The 14,038-nt window shown below is 43.7% G+C and overlaps 2 pseudogenes across 2 annotated transcripts; both read right to left on the reverse strand.

Annotated features, from left to right (window-relative positions):
* Nucleotides 1-3,930: 3,930 nt before the first annotated feature.
* On the reverse strand, nt 3,931-5,750 carry LOC309649462 (protein SET pseudogene; annotated as a pseudogene). Its single transcript has one exon. The product of its transcript is annotated as a protein SET pseudogene (transcript).
* A 329-nt stretch (nt 5,751-6,079) lies between these two features.
* LOC309649452 (bridging integrator 2 pseudogene) lies at nt 6,080-10,504 on the reverse strand (annotated as a pseudogene). The gene has a single exon. The product of its transcript is annotated as a bridging integrator 2 pseudogene (transcript).
* Nucleotides 10,505-14,038: the final 3,534 nt, after the last annotated feature.

The following is a 14,038-nucleotide window of genomic DNA, read 5'->3' on the forward strand; positions in this document are numbered from 1 at the left end:
CTATATTTATGATCTCTATCCCTAACAATACCTTTAATCTTAAAGTTTATTTTATCTGACATGAGTATAACTATGCCTGCTTTTTATCTGTTGATGTTTCTTTTTCCATGCTTTTACTTTTTTACTTTCAAACTTTCTGTAACCTTATGCTTCAGATATATCCCTTATAAATGGTACATTGTTGGATTTTTTTAAAAAAAGAATCCAATCTGGCAATCTCTATCTTTTTAACTGGCATGTATACTCCTTTTATATTGATTGGGATTATTGATATATTTGGAATTTTTTTACTATCTTCCTTTTTAAAAAAATTTGTTTGTTCTGCTTTTTCTGTGCTTTCCCCCCTTCTTTCTTGCCTTTTTGGCTTATGTTTTGTTTTGTCTATTCCACATTTCCTTGCTACTGGTTTGAAATTTTTACACTCTATTTCTAATCTTGTAGAGGCTACCACTCAAGTTACCTCACCATGCACATTTACCTTCATCACCTCTAACAATTTTTATATTAGCTCCCCCATGATAATACTGCCACCTTAAAATGCTTCCATTTTAATCTCCCCCTTATGATTTACATGCTATTCTCATTCTATATTTTAGCTTTTTCTTTAATCCCATACATTATACTTTTTAAATTATTATGATTATGATTGTGATTTTATTCAATGATTGTTTGCATTTAAGTAATATTTATTATATTATTTGCTCACTATTCCTTTTTGTATCTTAGACTTTATATCTACATCTTGTATCTCTTCCCCAAAGAACATCTTTTAGAAGTTTCTTTAGTACAGATTTCTTAATGACAAAAATTTATCAGGTTTTGCTGGTCTGTAAATGTCTCTTAATGCGCATTTCAGGAAAACATCTGTTTTCTTGAAAAACAGTTTTGGTGGCACACAATTCTAGGTTGAGAGTTATTTCCCTTGACCCTCAGAAGGTGTTTTTTCCCTGTTTTCTAGATTCCATTGCTTTGAGAAGGGTCCCCTCAACCTAATTGTTGTTTCTTTATAAATTATCTGTCCTTTCTCTCTGGCCCTTTTTTTTTTTTTTTAATAACCCATTAACTTTAATTAATTAATTAATTTATTTATTTTTGGCTGTGTTGGGTCTTCGTTTCTGTGTGAGGGCTTTCTCTAGTTGCGGCAAGCGGGGGCCACTCTTCATCGTGGTGCGCAGGCCTCTCACTATCGTGGCCTCTCTTGTTGCGGAGCACAGGCTCCAGACGCGCAGGATCAGTAGTTGTGGCTCACGGGCCTAATTGCTCTGCGACATGTGGGATCTTCCCAGACCGGGGCTCGAACCCGTGTCCCCTGCATTAGCAGGCAGATTCTCAACCACTGCGCCACCACGGAAGCCCTCTGGCCCTGTTTAAGACCTTCTTGTTTTGAGTGTACTATGCTTTCACTAAGGTGAGTTGAAGCATGAATTTCTTTTTATTTATGCTTTTTGACGTATGTTGTACTTCCTGGCTTTGTGTTTTTATGTTTTCTTATAGATTCTGGAATGAGCTCAGCTATTATCTTTTCAAATATTGCCTCTTCTTCAGGCTCTCTATTCTTTACTTCTGGGACTCTAAGTAGACATATGTTAGACTTTCTTATTCTGTCCTTCACATCTCTTATTATCACTTTGTTTATATTTGTATCTTTTGGTCACTGTGCTGCATTCTGGGTGACTACTGTGGATACACATCCTAGTTTACTAATTCCCTCTTCACCTGTGTCTAATTTACTATTCAACCATCCTCTTGAGGTTTTTTCAGTTCAACAAAGAAACATTTTTATTTTTTGAATACCCATTTTTTTTAAACATCTTTATTGGAGTATAATTGCTTTACAATGGTATGTTAGTTTCTGCTTTATAACAAAGTGAATCAGTTATACATATACATATGTTCCCATATCTCTTCCCTCTTGCGTCTCCCTCCCTCCACCCTCCCTATCCCACCCCTCTAGATGGTCACAAACCACCGAGCTGATCTCCCTGTGCTATGCAGCTGCTTTCCACTAGCTATCTATTTTACGTTTGGTAGTGTATATATGTCCATGCCACTCTCTCACTTTGTCACAGCTTACCCTTCCCCCTCCCCTTATCCTCAAGTCCATTCTCTAGTAGGTCTATGTCTTTATTCCCATCTTGCCCCTAGGTTCTTCATGACCTTTTTTTTTTTTTCTTAGATTCCATATATATGTGTTAGCATACAGTATTTGTTTTTCTCTTTCTGACTTACTTCACTCTGTATGACAGACTCTAGGTCCATCCACCTCACTACAAATAACTCAATTTCGTTTCTTTTTATGGCTGAGTAATATTCCATTGTATATATGTGCCACATCTTCTTTATCCATTCATCTGTTGATGGACACTTAGGTTGCTTCCATGTCCTGGCTATTGTAAATAGAGCAGCAATGAACATTTTGATACATGACTCTTTGAATTATGGTTTTCTCAGGATATATGCCCAGTAGTGGGATTGCTGGGTCATATGGTAGTTCTATTTTTAGTTTTTTAAGGAACCTCCATACTGTTCTCCATAGTGGCTGTATCAATTTACATTCCCACCAACAGTGCAAGACGGTTCCCTTTTCTCCACACCCTCTCCAGCATTTATTGTTTGTAGATTTTTTGATGATGGCCATTCTGACTGGTGTGAGATGATATCTCATTGTAGTTTTGATTTGCATTTCTCTAATGATTAATGATGTTGAGCATTCTTTCATGTGTTTGTTGGCAATCTGTATATCTTCTTTGGAGAAATGTCTATTTAGGTCTTCTGCCCATTTTTGGATTGGGTTGTTTGTTATTTTTATATTGAGCTGCATGGGCTGCTTGTATATTTTGGAGATTAATCCTTTGTCAGTTGCTTCATTTGCAAATATTTTCTCCCATTCTGAGGGTTGTCTTTTCATCTTGTTTATGGTTTCCTTTGCTGTACAAAAGCTTTTAAGTTTCATTAGGTCCCATTTGTTTATTTTTGTTTTTATTTCCATTTCTCTAGGAGGTGGGTCAAAAAGGATCTTGCTGTGATTTATGTCATAGAGTGTTCTTCCTATGTTTTCCTCTAAGAGTTTTATATGGTCTGGCCTTACATTTAGGTCTTTAATCCATTTTGAGTTTATTTTTGTGTATGGTGTTAGGGAGTGTTCTAATTTCATTCTTTTACATGTAGCTGTCCAGTTTTCCCAGCACCACTTATTGAAGAGGCTGTCTTTTCTCCACTGTATATTCTTGCCTCCTTTATCAAAGATAAGGTGACCATATGTGCATGGGTTTATCTCTGGGCTTTCTATCCTCTTCCATTGATCTATATTTCTGTTTTGTGCCAGTACCATACTGTCTTGATTACTGTAGCTTTGTAGTATAGTCTGAAGTCAGGGAGCCTGATTCCTCCAGCTCCGTTTTTCTTTCTCAAAATTGCTTTGGCTATTCGGGGTCTTTTGTGTTTCCATACAAATTGTGAAATTTTTTGTTCTAGTTCTGTGCATACCCATTTTTAAGGTCTCTGTTTCTCATTGTACCTTGTTGGTCCTCATCTTTGTCATTTGCATCCTTTATTTCTTTAATCATTTCGTGTATATCTGTTCTATATTTGGTATCTGACAATTCCAGGATCTGCTATTTGAGAGGTGGAGGAACTCTAAATATGTTTTCTGTGTTATCAGCTAACTCTTGGACAAAGTGGCTTGCCTTCCCAGTGCCTTCCTAATGATGGGAGTTAGTTTCTTCATCATCTATGGGTGTCCTCTGGATCTAAACTGGAGACCCTTTCTTCCAGAGAGTTTCTTTCTGCCTCTGGCCACCAGAGGGCGCCACTACCAGGGACTGTGGCTTGGCTTCCCACCCTCTCTGCCAGTTAAGTATTTTAACAGCTGTGCTGCTGAGAGCATCTGCCTCTAAAGCAACTGCGTTAACAGCTCAGGCCTCAGCTCACTTTTTTTTTTTCTTTGTGTACACATTTAGTTTTATTGTAACAAAGCAACTTGTACACTTTTAACGTTTAAAACTGAGCATCATCTTTCCTTTCCAGTGAAACAAAAAGAAAAATTTAAAAATAAACAGGAACAAAATTACAATAGAGAATGTCAATTGCAAATAAGATCCTACAGGTTCTGCTGATTCTCCCATCGAGTGGCAGGGCTCAAGTCATCATTAGGAAACAATTTTATTTTAAAAGTGTCATCTTAAACTGCAAGGATGTCCATTAAACATCACAATTAAACATGCCAAAGGAGAAGCCATGTTGTCAAAATGCCCACTTAACCCACCCAAACATCTCAAACCCACCCTTTGCTGACCTTCTATAACCCCATTTTTTTAAGTTTTTTTTTTCTTTTTTTAAACAAGAGAAAGTAGACAGATACATGTTGGTAAATGCTAACTGTCCATATTCACATAGAGACACAGTGTAATCTCTGAGCCCAATATACAGAGAAAGGAGGAAAAAAGCTAGAATTCTATGCACTACTACACAGGGGCCTAGCACCCTCCAGCTTCCAGCAGAGCTAAGGGAGCAGAAGGTTTTTCTTTTTTCCCACAGAGCATGGTGGTGTTGATTCCATAAAGTTTTTGTTGAGACAGGAAGGGATAAAAATGAATCTGGAACAGAAAGGGGTAGAGATTCTTTTCCCACTGAATTCTGCTCAAGGTATTTCCCCCCAAAATAAGTTGTGAGCCATGGTATAAAGGAGAAAAGAGACCTCAAAAACAGGGCAACTGAGCACAAGAGGAGAAGGAGAAAAAAAAAAAAAAAAGACTGCAACTTGCTCCCAGGGACTGGAGAAAATTTAAAAAGGATGGTTGGAATCCATCAGTGTTCCATTAGTCATCTTCTCCTTCATCTTCCTCTCCTTCCTCCCCCTCATCATCATCTTCATCTTCTTCACCTTCATCCTCATCCCCTTCTTCATCAATATCTTCCAACCCTTCTTCCTCTTCATCATCATCATCATCTTCTCCTTCCCCTTCCTCATCATCCATGTCCGGAACCAAGTAGTACTGTAATGGATTTGGCCAAATATCATCTTTGATGACCTCTCCTAACTCATCTGCACCTGCATCAGAATGATCAGTAAACCAGGTGAAGAAGCTTTCTGGTTCCTCATGCTGTCTCTTCCTGCTGGCTTTATTCTGCGTTTGACTTGAACGTTTTGTCAAATCCTTTCCGGATTTCCATTTGATTTCAGTGGACTTTGAAGATGGATCACCACTCTCATTGAGATGAAATTCTTTGGAGAGAACTTTATTTTCAAAGTAAGGGTTTTCATCAAAATAAAAATCTATTCTGTAACCGGATTTAATATCTTCAAATTCTGTCACTTCGACTCTTGTCAAATAATGCAGCACCTCTTCATCCTCCTCCCCAAGCAGTGCAGACACTTGTGGATGGTTAACAAATGTTGTTACCCAAAAATTTGGGATTTTGGCGATCAATTCTGACCTCTTCTGAAAAAATGGTTGGCGGAGTTTGTTATATTTCTGTTCTACTTTCAAAATCTCCTCACTGGCTTGTTCATTAAGTCTGTCTATTTCATTTTGTACTTCATCAATATGTTCAATTGCTTCTTGCTGTTCTTTTGCTTCCTTCGGCAAGTTCGGAGAGGCAGACGTTTCCTCTGGCCTGGAGGCAGGAGTCCGTCTTGGTTTCTTCGGTTTCTTTGCTTGGGGTGGAAGTGAAGACTGGTGTTTGGGGGCCATGCTGGGAGAAAAGCCAAGAATCCACCCAAGGGAAGAAGCTCGTACCAGGAGCTCTGAGAACTCTCACTTTTCTTGAAATCTTCTCCTAAAGCTTGTAGGAGCAAAGATCAGTCACAGGGTGTGTCCTCTGCGCTGTTTTGCAATGAGAGGCTCCTCAGACCACCCAATCAGCAGTGATGCTCAAAACCGAAAAGGCCTGAGCTTTACCACAGACCACAGGTTAGAAACTGGCCCCACGGACTCCTAGTAGAGCAAAATGTAACTTCCAGGTAGTCATCGTGGTACTTCCTATTTCGCTTTTGGATTTATTTGTTGCTGTTGTTTGGTTTTCTTCACTTCGATTTTTGGCTGCTTTCTCAAACTCATCATGTTCTCAGATTATTTATCCCAGCAGAAGTAATCACACTTGGGTTCCAGCCACTCCTTTTCTGAATTACAGTATTTACACTTCTATTTTTCATCACTGTTTTTATACTTCACAGAACCTCTTTTAGCCATCCCCTCATTTTTGTGAATTGGGGCTATAACACCACACAGGCCTGGTATCCTCACAGGCCCAGGGGTGGATCTGTGGCCCCACGCAAGCCCCTCAGATCCTCCCCTCCCTGGAACTCAAGTCTTGAGCCAAAGGGCAGAAAGACCAAAACAGCTGGAGCCACTGGGCCAGGCCAAGGGCAGGCCCTGCTGGCTCGGCTGCCACATGGAGGGTTCCTCCCGGACATCCGGATCTTCTGTAAACTAACTCAGATCCCACCAGCAATCTTCTTTACTGAGTAAGACTCAGAGGCAGTTTCTGTTGCTTCTGACCAAAGAAAACTTGACTGATCTACTGGTCTTGTGCTTGGAGGAGTATCTTTTATGCCTAAGAATTTTTATTACATGTCTGGTAAATGACTATTGCCTAATAAGGTCTCTTTAACAATAGAACAACAGAGGAGTTCCCTGGTGGTCCAGTGGTTAAGACTCTGTGCTTCCAATGCAGGGCGCAGGTTTGATCCCTGGTCGGGGAACTAAGATCCCACGTGCTGCATAGCGGGGCCAAAAAAACAAACAAAAAGCCCCAGTAAGAACAACAGCAGTCACTGACAAGCAGTGATATTCTCCCACTGCAGTCCATAACTGGGTGACACACATTATAAAACAGTTGCACCGCGGCATCACTTCCATTCCATTCAATATCACATTCCATTCAACATCAAACCTTTTTGAAATTTTAATCCCTTTTATTTTCATCAATTCATCACTGATCTTCTATAGATGCCAATCGTACTTCTTACTATGGCCTACTTTGTAATGCAATCATAAGTTGCATTTTCCTGATACAAACACATTTTATTTGCATATTAAACAGAAAGGAATATTCACCACTTCCACAAAGAAATAACACCCTCACACTTTTCATGAAACATGCAAACTTGTCCATTGATCTTCCATTTCCTAATTTTTGATAGAGACTTAGGTACAAAAACTATTTCGTGTTCCTCCTTATACGACTATGAGAAAACAACAAGACAGGTGTGATGCTAAAACACCACTGATATTTGTCAGCGTTGTAGTTGTAGTGGAGTTGAATCGGGAGCAGTGGGAACTGTGGGGCTGGAGAACAGGGACCCTATTTTAAGGGGGTAGCCATGGCCAGATTCCATCAGCAACCACCAGTTTGCAGTCTGTATGAGAAAGAAAATCTTGCCTACTATTTAGAAGGACAGAAAAGTCCAAGGGAGGCATGAGTTTGTGTGCACACAGGCATCAAAGATTTGTAGGTCAGAGGGAACTAGGAGGTTTGGACTTCATCTTGGAATTTTGGGCCTAGAGACCTCCCAGACCAGGGTCTCCGATGCAGCTTTGAGCAGCCAAAAGCAGAGGCAGTGACCCCATGTGACAGATCTTTAGTGGTCCAGATCCCATATAACCAATGCCTCAGCAGCCACTGAGGAGGGGAAGGATGAAAACCAAATGTTCCAGGGAAACCCACTCTTCTCTCATTGCTTAGGACTGGAGACAACCATAAAATGCACATGCACACACATACATGCAGGCCTGCACATCTGTACACACGTGAAGAGCTCCCATTCCTACCGCCTCCCACCATGCACACGGCCTCTTTGTCACTCAGAGGTGACTGGCTGGAACTCTGCAGATTGGAACTGGCCCATCTGAGAATTCAGTTTGGACCCCGTAGTAGTGAATAAAACTGGAATTATTTCCAACAAATAAAAAAATCCAAAGATTTCCCATAAAATAGTGGATTTCTGACTTCTCTCAAAAGAAAAAAAGAAAAAAACCAACCCAAAATATCTGGTAACATTGGGCCCACATTCCAGCATAGCAACTTAGAGCTCAGAGGTGGCTGCCCCCTCCATACCAGCTGTGCTCTCAGACTGCCACAGGCCCCACCACTCCCTATTATCTTACACCAGCCTGCCATGTTATGGTAGGCCTGTGGGCAGACCTTGGAGCAAAGGGGAACAGGAAGAGAAGATGGGGGCAGAGGCTGGAAGCAGAAGAGGAATAGAAGAGAGGAAAAGAAGAAGAGTAAGGTAGGATGGATGCTTCAGTATTACAGGAGGGTAGCAAGTGACTTAAGAAGACTTCCTCTGTCTGCCAACCATCATCATGACTGATGAAATCATGATCACCATTTATTGAACAGCAGGGCTATACGTATTTTCTGGTGGTTACGTATATTATTTTAACTTTTTTTTCATCAGAATAATACTTTAACAATCTGAAAATCTGTTCTTTTGGTTTTAAGTCTTGCAAAATGAGTGGTAAATCAAAGATCTGTTCACTATTCTCTGAGTATGTGTGGTTATATGCCTGTGGGTGGACAAATGTCTATGTCTACAGATGCTTTTGCTTTTTATAGTCATTTTAGCCCCACTTCATTAGTATATAAAGTCTTATTATTCTAACAATGCTAAAACCTGAATTAAATATTCCGAGTCTAACAGTCTCTTCTCCCAAGACTGCCTCCCTCCCTCCCCGAAGTCTGCTCCTCAGCCTCCATTAATGCTAGGTCTTTAGAGACCGCCAGCATTCATAGTTTGAGAAACCAGAAATTAATGCTGGATCTTAAGTCCCTCTGACTTATATCCTCTAGCTGAGGGGCTTTTCTGGGGAGGTGTGTGTGGGGAGGTCTTGGCAGTTCCTCTTCAGAGTTGTGCATTTTGAATGGTAGACACCTCTTCTTGAGGCTTGGGTGCTATGACGCTGGTCTCTTCTGGAACCGCAGAGACATGAAGCTGAAGACCTTGGTTCTGACAGATCATCAAGGTTGGGGCAGCACAAAGTTCTTCTGGGTTCAGATTACCAGTGTTTTCCTTTTCTCTGACCTCAGGAGTTCTTGCTGGCTTCTCTGGTGGCTGTGGATCAGGAGAGGCCTCTAAGGAGGCCCTAGGACTTGGAGTCTCAGCCCCCAGGGAGGCCCTAGGGCTGGTGGGTGAACTCCGTTCAGAGGCTGGAGGGCTGGAGGGCATGTTCCCTAAGAAGGACCTGGGGCTGGGAGTGGCTCTGGGTGGAGGAGGCCTATCAGGCGGTGCCGAGGCCCTCTGCATAGAGGCTCTCTTTGGCTGTTCAGATCCTTCACTTGAGGTGCAGGTTCGGAGGACTACTTCTGGGAAAGATGAAGCCTGCTCTGAAGGGATCAGAGCTCTGCCTGGTGATGGAGCTGGGGAGCAAGGGAGAACTTCCTCCTGGGACTCTCCACCCTCAACGGTGGGTGAGGGCTGGGCCTGGGAGGGGCCATTGAAGGCTAGCAGAGGCTCTTCCCCCTCAGAGGAGCTTGCTTCAGCCTCCTCCTCTATTTCCTTGTCTTTTAAGGGCTCTTTTTTAATCTCGGAGTTGTCTTCTCCCTGGGCTGGATCAGATGCCAGCTCTTCCTCCCTTGCTGAGGTGGAGGGACCACCTCCACCAGAGGGACTGGTGGGTGAGGTAAGAGGGCTGGAGACTGTAGATGTTTGAACTGGGGGAGAGATGACTAGAGAGTGTCTGTTGCTGCTTGAGAGTCCCTTCACCACAAAGACTTGGTCGGAACGTCGCTTCTCCAGTTTGCTCATCACCTCGTACAGATCGTGGTTCAGCTTGCTCATTTCCCTGTAGAAGACGTCTCTCAAGTTGGAAATGTTTTGGAAGATGGTCACATAACAGCCAATACGACTATTATAAAGAACAGGCAGCTCCTCTAGTAGTTCCTGGTTCAGATCTTCAAATACAACCTGGGCTTTGTTGAACTCTTCCTCTGCCTTGGCAGTCTTGGCCTCACCTTTCTTCTTGGCATTCTGTACCGCCTCCAGGTGGTGTCGGGCACTGTCATAGTCTACAAGTTTCCGGCCCCATTTGGCAATTCTTTCCTTAATCTCGCTGAATTGGGCTACACAGTTTTCCATGATCCTCAAAGCCTGGTCAGCTGGTTTCTCTTCATAGTCTTCCCAAAGGAGATCATTATTCGATACGATGGCCTTCAGCTCCTCAGGACCATCCCACTTGCTGCTGTAGATCTCCTGCAGGGTTTCTGACACTCTCTTTGAACTTTCACGCATCACTTTGACTGCACTGAGGAAGTTCTTCAGGTCCTTGTGTAGCTTGTGGCCTTCCGCCTGTTGTTGGTAGAAGTTATTGGCATTTTGTTCAAACCGTTCATCTTTGGTTTCCACAGTTTTCCCCAACTTCTGCAGTACCTTCTCCTGGGCCCTGCTGAACTTCTTCTGCACCTGCTTGGCGAAGAGGCCGGCGGCGCCGCTCGCCCTGCCCTCAGCCATCCTGCCAGCTCCGCAGGGGCAGCAGGCCCTGGCCCGGAGCCCTGTACTTTTCTCGGGCCCCACCCCCGCCAGGAGGAAGCGCGGTTCCCGGCATGCCTCGCATCCGGGCGGGCGGGCCTCGCGACGCACGCCCCGCCCCGCCGCCGCCTCGCGACGCACACCACGCCCCGCCGCCGCCTGGGGCTCACCCTGGGCTGCCCGAAGCTGCCTGAGGCCCAGGGCGCCCGGCCCTCACGGAGACCTTTGCGAGGCCCACTCGAGGCCCAGCCGGTGGCGCCCCTGGGCCCTCCCCGAGGCCCGTCGCTGTCCGGCTATTATTTTAATTCTTGAAACACTCCTGCCAGGTGAGTTTTATTATCTCCATTTTATAAATGAGGAAACAGACTCAGGAGATAAGTACCTTGTGCCCAGACTTTTAACCCAGACCTGTCTGACTTTCAAGCCTTCCCACCAACTTTTTTTTTTTTAAACAGTAAGCTTTATTTTTTTTAAGTATTTTTTAAATTTTATTTATTTTTGGCTGCGTTGGGTCTTCGTTGCTGCGCACGGGCTTTCTTTAGTTGCGGTGAGCGGGGGCTACTCTTCGTTGTGGTGCGCGGGCTTCTCATTGCGGTGGCTTCTGTTGTTGCGGAGCACGGGCTCTAGGCGTGCAGGCTTCAGTAGCTGTGGCTCACGGGCTCTAGAGCACAGGCTCAGTAGTTGTGGCGCACGGGCTTAGTTGCTCCGCAGCATGTGGGATCTTCCCGGACCAGGGCTTGAACCCGTGTCGCCTGCATTGGCAGGCGGATTCTTAACCACTGCACCACGCAATGGAATATTATTCAGCCTTAAAAAGAAATCCTGTCCCATGGTACAACATGGATGAAACTTGAGTACATTATGTTAAGTGAAATAAGCCAGTCACAAAAAAATAATAATTACTGTGTGATTCCACTTGTATGAGGTGTCTAGAGTAGTCACATTCATCTAAGTAGAAAGTGGGTGGCTGCCAGGAGCTGGGGAGAGGAGATGGGGAGTTTCAGTTTTGCAAAAGGAAAAAGTTCTGGAGGTCTATTTCACAAAGTTGTGAATATGTTAACACAACACTTCTGAGCTGTACACTTAGAAGTGGTTAAGATGGTAAACTTTGGTATGTTTTTTACAATAAAAAAGAAAGAAATTAACATTACAGGGGCCAGGGAAGTCCCTGATGTGGCCCAACTGGGCAGTCTCTTCCCCTCCCTCCCAAGGTCGCTGACCTTGGGATGACTTTCCTTCCAAGGTCATCACTACCATGTTACTACAAATCACACACGTATCCATAAACAAAACACAGCATTTTGTGTGTTTTTAAAACAGTCTCACACCACATATACTATTCTGCTGCTTGCTTTTTCACTCAACTTTAAGATCTACTCCATTCAGTTTACTTGCTGTCAAGTATTCCATCCTATGAATATGTTTCTCAATTTATTTATTCATTCTCATGCTGATGGGCATTTGAATTGTTTCCAATTTTTAAAATATTAATAATCCTGCCGAAAGTGTTTTTGTACAGGTCTCCATATGGAAGTATAAAGGATTTTTTGTGTAACCCATTGCACTAAAGAAACATCATTGCTTGACTGTGCTGAGTCAATGTAACAATTAGTTTTCCTGGGAGGAACTTATCCTGGACACAAAACAAATCAACTTGTCATTGTATTTCTCAATGTCAATGACCAAAGTCTTGAAGGAAATGGAAAATGTGACCTAAACATGTTTTGTTGGGGCTCTGGTGTCCCTTACAGCAAGAGTCTGCTCCAGGAGCAAACCCGCATGTGTTACCTCCGCCTCCTGCTCTCTGTAGGTCTGGCCGTTGCCCAGTTCCACCCAAGACCCTCTTGCTGTCTGGGAGGTTTGGAGTTTCTGAGGCCATGGCATCCAGCCACAGGCTGGCACTATTCAAGGACAAAAGCTGCGCTTTTCCCAAGGATCCCCTTGCAGATTGCATTGGAGGCTTCCAAGTCTGCATTTTCTAGTGAAGAAGGCCGTGCTCAAGGCTACCGATGCCTTTAAGAACAAATCCTGCGTGGATAGGACTCTTCAGCCAGTGCATAGAAGGGGGTGCCACTCAATGCCGGGACCTCCACAAGGCCTTGGTCGTCTATTATTGAAGGAGAAAAGCAAGCTATAAAACGGACTGTGGACTGTGAGTTCACCTCTGGCTTTGTTTTTTGTTTTTGTTTTTGTTTGAAGTACATTATGAAAAGATAGACATAGAAAGCATGTGACAGACCATATCGACACCCCGGAGGAATAGATTAAGAGTGTGAGGGTGGTGGGGAGAGGGTGGGGATCTTTTGCTTTGGGCTTGTGTGTACCTTCTCTTGAATAAGCACCTGTCACTGTTACATAGGAAGGAACATCTACCCGATGCAGGCTGCAGTCCTGGCGCTCCTGTGGAGCTCAAAGGAGCAGAGTTAATCTTTAAAACATTTTGTTATAAATAATTAACAAAGATTATTGTACTTCAAAAAATACATCGTATCTTTAACATTTATCGGCCAACAAGCACTTGTTGAGCAAGAGTTAAAATGAGAAGTTCTTTTTTTAGAATAAAATGTGATGTGTCTAAACCAGCCAGCTAATTAGGGAAGGATTCCAGGTGTTCCTCCCTATAAGATAACAATTGAAGAGACTGGTGGTCCATCTGTCAGACTGGCAGTTAAGATATTCAGCCTCATTGCAGAAATAGACAGCCTAGATTCATCCACATCAGCTTACTGAGACAGAGAGGAGGGACAGGAAATTTGGGGCAAAAAAACAGCTGACAGTTGCGTGAGATGGGAAAAAAAGCGAGAAGAGTGTCATGACTGTAGCCCACGTGCTCAGCATGGCCCTTGATGTCCTCCCCAGGGCAGGCTTCTCCCCAGGCTCCTTCTCTGCTCCGAACCGCTGCTCCCCCCTCCCCTGCCTCCTATGAGTCCTGCCCCCTCCCTGCTCTCCCTGCCTCCTCTAATCCACCACCCCATCCTGTTGCCAATCACCTTACTCCAGGCAGCTTTGCCTAGATCTCTTCTCCCACAGACAAGAAGCCCCAGCATGGCCACAAACCCCTCTGCCATCTGGCTACTGCCAACCCCTGAGCCTCACCCCTTCACCCCCCTCTTCTCGAGCACCCAGCTCACCAAACCTCACCACGTCAGCAGTGCCCCAGGCATGGTCCCATCTACCCTCCTCCTGGAAGGTCTCCCTCCCCCTGTCCCCACCCCCTGTCCCTGACTCTGATCAATTCTGCATTTTATATACATATAGTCCTTAAGACTCAAGTCCACCTTCCCCACTTAAAACAGCTACTATTAATATGTGAGACATATTATTGTATTATTAGCTCATTTAATTCTCACAACAAACTTGAGGGTAGGTAATATTATCGCCATTTTACAGGCAAGGAAACTGAGGCTCAGAAAGCTTAAGACTGAGGCTCTGAACCCAGGTCTCTGTCACTCCAAGTCCTGGGCTCTTATCCACTGAGCCACATGAGAATTGTTTGTGGACATGTGTGTCATCTGCATGGAAATGTGAGATTTCCAAAGGGAGAGAGTATGTGTCATTTGCCTTTAC

Source organism: Balaenoptera physalus (genome assembly GCF_965194825.1).
Source record: "Balaenoptera physalus genome assembly, chromosome: 19".
Classification (NCBI taxonomy): Eukaryota; Metazoa; Chordata; class Mammalia; order Artiodactyla; family Balaenopteridae; genus Balaenoptera; species Balaenoptera physalus.